Below are 5,859 nucleotides of genomic sequence, written 5' to 3'. Positions count from 1 at the left end.
TTTTAGAGCTTCAGTGCAAAAAAAGGCCGCTCCAAAATTTCCTTTTTTATACAATTAGCCAATCAAATAGTAGTAAGTTTTCAGTATTAGAGTAATAGAGTGTAACACTACATACGATTATGTACCTAGTGAAAAAATTTGTAGTTGAGTAACAGTTTTCTGATTCTTAAAAAGATTAATAAAATCTAGTACATTCTTTCACGGTTTTTGCTGTAAATTTTAAAGAACCGCTTGGATTGATATGAAATTTGGCATACGCATAGCTAACATGTCAAAGAAAAAAAGTGATATGGTTATGGTACCGATGTGTGCTTTTGCCCTGGGGGTAACTTTCACCCCATCTCGGGGGTGAAAAAAAATATATGTCCAAGACAAGTCCCGAAATGGATAAACTGACTAATTTTAAGCAACTTTTGTTCTATAGAGTTTTTTCACCAAATCAATACTTTTCGAGTTATTTGCAAGTGATATGTTCATTTTTCAACAAAATAACACGTTTTTAGACGGTTTTTCGCAAATAACTCGAAACGTAAGCATTTTGTCGAAAAAAATATTCTTAGCAAAACTATAGCCTATAAGAAAGTGAACAAAATGTGTATATATTAGGTATCTATACCTAGCAAAAGCTAATGAAAAATAGGTTCATATTCGAAAAATTCCAAATAGAGTAATTCAATGTGAAATATCAAAATAATGAAGCATTCTTGGAGAAAACACATTACAACTTTTTTAAAGTGTTTAAAAAAATATTTATTTCTGTTTTTGTTTCTATTTTGAGCAAGTTACGCTCAAAATAAAGTTGGTCACTTTTGTTTTGGCAAAAAAAATCAGGAAGATCACTCCCCAATTAGCAACTTAACTTAAATTAATCGTTACCGCTTCACAAGCTACTTTACTTATGCTGTGTTTATAATGATCTGTAAGTTTCATCGATTCAAAGTGCTTATTTTTGAAAAAATTTGGTTTTAAAGTAAATATTTAAAAATTTTAATTTTGAAAAAAATGCTTTTTTTTTCAAAATAACTTAAAAATTGTTAGAGATACCAAAAATCTTAAACAATAAAAAAGTCGGCTTTACTTTTCTGAATATTTTGTATTTTTTTGTTTTTCTGTAAGACAAAAATTGGTTAAGATTCGGTGTTTCTAAATTTGCATACACTCGTGATAAGTGACTCGTTCAAGCACTTTTAACTACAGCTCTTTCAAAAATAAAGACTTTGAACCGATGAAACTTACATATCATATTATTATGATACATACATACGCGAGTAAAAAACTTGTGAAGTGGTAACAATTAAGTTCATTTGAAATGTTAATTAAGGGGTGATTTTCCCGATTTCTTACCAAAAAAAAGGGACCAACTTTATTTTGAGCGTAATAACTTGTTTACTTTTGATGCTAAAATTTTTTTTTAAACAAAAATAAGCATTTTTTAAACACTTTAAAAAAGTTAAAATGAGTTTTCCCCAAAAGAGTGCTTCGTTTTTGGTTAAGGCACGTTACAATTTTTCGATTTGGAATTTGACGAATATGAACCTATTTTTCATTAGCTATAACTCTGCTTCTACTAGGTATAATGACCTAATATATAGGTATAGGTACCATGTTTTTCACTTTTTTACGTGCTATATTTTTGATAAGAATTTTTTTTTTTGACCAAATACTTACTTTTTGATTTATTTGCGAAAAACCGTCTGAAAACGTGGTTATTTTGTAGAAAAATTAACATAGTCACTCGCAAATAACTCGAAAAGTGTAAACTTGGTGAAAAAACTTTATAGAACAAAAGTTGCTTAGAATTAGTCATTTTAATTTTAAGGTTTCAGTCCGATTTGAATCGGTTGAATGAATGGTGCAGCAACAATGACATGGTTCTCAACTCCTGCAAAAATGTTTTCACATTTCATTCACGCGTTCGAAAAGTCCTATCTCTTTCACATACAAAATAGGTGATATAAATATCACAACAGTCACATCCATAAAAGATCTTGGAGTTACACTTGACTCTGGACTATCTTTCAATATTCATATAAGCAATATCATCTCAAAATCGCTTCAACTGTTAGGTTTTATTAAAAGGTGCTCCCAAGACTTTAAGCAGTTGAGATCGTTTAAACTATTGTACTGTGCAATGGTGAGGCCAATCGTGGAATATGCATCTTGCGTCTGGTCACCCGCCTATGAGACATACAACTGTAAGATTGAAAGGATCCAGCACCTATTCCTTAGGTTCGTCGCATTCAAAACAAACCGTAGAGACTGGAATTATATGGATCTTGAACTAGAACTTAACATTGACACCTTATCAAGCAGACGGAAAAAGAAGGACATGTACATGTTGTATAATATTATAAATTCAATTCACGACTGCCCTGAGCTCCTGGAGGAAGTAGGTTTACATATTCCCTCCAGAATCACACGTTCAAGATCTACGTTTCATACTCCCATCAGCAGAACTAACTTCACTGCAAATTCTTTCATCTCGAGGGTTTCTAGACAGGCAAATGCTTGCTCCAATTGTGTGGATTTCTTTGCGGATAGTTCGCGATTTTTAAAAACGCTAAAGGATTGCACCCTCTAGTTTTATGTTCTTGAATATTTTAAACTTGTGATTATATATCTTTACCTGTTATTTTTACTTTTTGACTTGCTTTATTGTCGTAGTGTTTATTGTATCTTATTGTATTTTACGTATATTTGTAATATTTTGTTAGTTCTTCATATCTTCTGTAATGTTTTATTGCAATGAGCTTTGCTCGTAAATATATATAAATAAATAAATAAATAAATAAATTTTATCCATTTCCGGACTTATTTCGAACATATAATTTTCAACCCCAAAAGGGGGTGAAACTCACCCCTAGGGCAAAAGCACACATCTACACAATATCACTTTTTTTTTTACTTGTTAGCTATGTGTATGCCAAATTTCATGTCAATCCAAGCGGTTATCAAATTTAGAGGTTTTGCAGTATTTTACCTTTAAAGAACGTACTAATCATCTTTTTTGCACCAGTGTCTTCAATATACAGGGTGTCCAGAAACTCTACCGACAAACGAAGACAGGAGATTCCTCAGGTAATTTTAAGACAATTTAACCAAATTCACCTAGTCCGAAAATGCTTCCTAAGGGAGCTAGAGCTCTTTGAAAATGGCGTCTTGTAATTAGTTTTTCTTAAATACCTCCAGAACGCTTCTAGTTAGAAAAACAAAAATTGGTACGCTTATTTATCTTCCAGAGATAAATCGATTCCATAGATTGCGAACTTATAGTACCGGTCATAGGCGTCCGTTTTGGGTAGGGTAACGTTTATTTTATCGCATAACTTTTTTGTCTTTAAATTATAAGCATTTTTCACTTTGGATTATTAAATTGTGAAGTATGCTAGTACTAAAAGGTACTTTTGATTTAAGTCAGTAGGACACACAATTTTCTAGAAAAATCGATTTGAAAATTTTTCGTCTCTTGAATTTGAAAAAATTTTTTAAACAAAAACGGTGTATTTTACCAACTTAAAGCAAGAGTAACTTTTACTACTAGAATACCTCAGAATTTAATAATCTAGGTAGTGTCAAAAATGCTTAAAAATGAAGTTATGCGGTAAAATCACCGTTGACCTATCCAAAACCGATGAATATGGCCGATACCAGAAATTCGCAATTAATGAAATCGATTAATCTCTGGAATATAATTAAACGTACAAGTTTTCGTTTTTCTAAATATGTAGTTTTTTTTTGAAATTTAAAAAACGAAAAATTTTCAAATCGATTTTTCTAGAAAACGGTGTATTCTATCGACTTAAAACAAGAGTACCTTTTAGTACAAGCATGCCTCACAATTTAATAATCCAGACTTAAAAATGCTTAAAAGTTAAAGACAAAAAAGTTATGCGATGAAGTAACCGTTGCCCTACCCAAAACGGACTACTATGACCGGTATTAGAAATTTGCAATGGATGGAATCGATATATCTCTGGAAGATAAATATGCATACCAATTTTTGTTTTTCTAAATAGAAGCGTTCCGGAGGGATTTAAGAAAAACTATATTACCAGACGCCGTCTTCAAATGGCTCTAGATCCCTTAGGAAGCGTTTTTGGACTAAGTGAATTGGATTAAATTGTCTAAAAATGATTTGAAGAATCTCCTGTGTTCGTTTGTCGGTAGAGTTTCTGGACACCCTGTAATTATGTTCAGTAGGTAGGTACCTAGTAACATCAAAAAGTGAAACCTGACAAAATCTTTTAATCACCTAATAATTAAACCTACAAAGAACTTAATTGAGACCTAACACATGACAAAAAATTACCCAGTACTATACATATGGATGCTTCAGAAGTCAAACGGTGAAGTCAGGTTCTTCCTAAAAATGACTTATGAGATGTAACACTAAAGAATACACCAATGACAAATAGCTTGTCGTTTGTATTTATGAATATAATTCTTATGTTATGATCAATAAAGACAGCTTATTTATTTTTAATGGCTCCTCATTCTTCTGCAACTACACTCGCGATCACAAAAATCGGGTCATTCGATGAATTATACACGTTTGAGGTCTCGAATTTCCTAAACCTGTTGTCTGATTTGAGTGATTTTTTTAGTATGTTATAGCCTTATTATTTAAAATATCAACTTAACAATATTGTTGCTAGACAGGTAAATGCCATTTTATACCGGGTGTAATAATCATACTGTGTTTTTTCCTTAAAGTTCGGAACACTCTGTGGAATATTATAGCATAGATAAAATATTAAAATTAAAACTCAATTAGGCTTTCTTAACATTTTCTTTTTTGATTCATTTGCTTATATTATATAATAAAAAAAGAATGTGTGTGTACTTTGTACGCACGTAAGAAGTTATACTTCTATTATATGATTATATGATTATATGATTATAAACGAAATTAATATACTTTTTATTTATATTTTATTTAAATATTAAATTAATTTATACTTAATACTTCTCAAACATTTTTATTAAAACAGTGCCAAAAATTAAAATAATAAAAAAATAAAACACACACAAACACATTAAAAATGCCACAAATGATTTCTGAACATTAATTGTCGGAAAAATTTTTAACTAAATACGTATTTTCTGAAAATAAAATTATATAATAAATATACTTACAATCATAAAATGTATAAAAAAAAATAAAAAAATAAAAGTTTCTATTGGGATTCGAACCAACTTACCACGCGGCTGGTATTTGCGTTGTATTGGGATTCACCCGCATTAAAACTGCACCACAGAGGCAGCTTGTCATTATGTGCGAAGATCGTCTAACTAAACAGATTAACCTTTTGACATTTTTAACTTATGTAAATCAAATTATTTTGATTTTGAATTGAAATGATTTAGAATTGAAAAAATACAACAAAACATAGGGTAAGAAGACAATATATTAGGTGAATATTGATATAAATTTTGATGGTAATCAAATTATGTAAAAAAAAGTATTACATACTACTTATGTATTTTGGTAGGTTCAAGGTAGGAATCGGAGCCCGTATATAACGACTAATACATTTCGCAATCACTTGCGTCGTGCAAAGTGGCTATGTTCAAATATCATAACAAAATTTGATCAACTATTTATAAAACACTTTACCAGTGAAAGATTCTTTAGCTTTGAATAAGCGAGATCTGCGGCACTCATACTAGGCACAGTTTGATGAGCTTTCACATTGGCATGCAACAATCATCTCTTCTATGTAAATAAGTCCAAAAATATAATATGAAAACTATTTAAAAAGGCAGTATAACCATTAACTAACTTTTTGTTTGTTGTTTCTCTTCCTACAAATTTTAAAACGCAACAAGCATACATTATAACCAAACACAGTCCCACAG

This window comes from Diabrotica virgifera, chromosome 8 (assembly GCF_917563875.1).
Source record: "Diabrotica virgifera virgifera chromosome 8, PGI_DIABVI_V3a".
Taxonomy (NCBI): Eukaryota; Metazoa; Arthropoda; class Insecta; order Coleoptera; family Chrysomelidae; genus Diabrotica; species Diabrotica virgifera.
The sequence above is the reverse complement of the archived record's forward strand: the minus strand, read 5'-3'. Positions refer to the sequence as shown.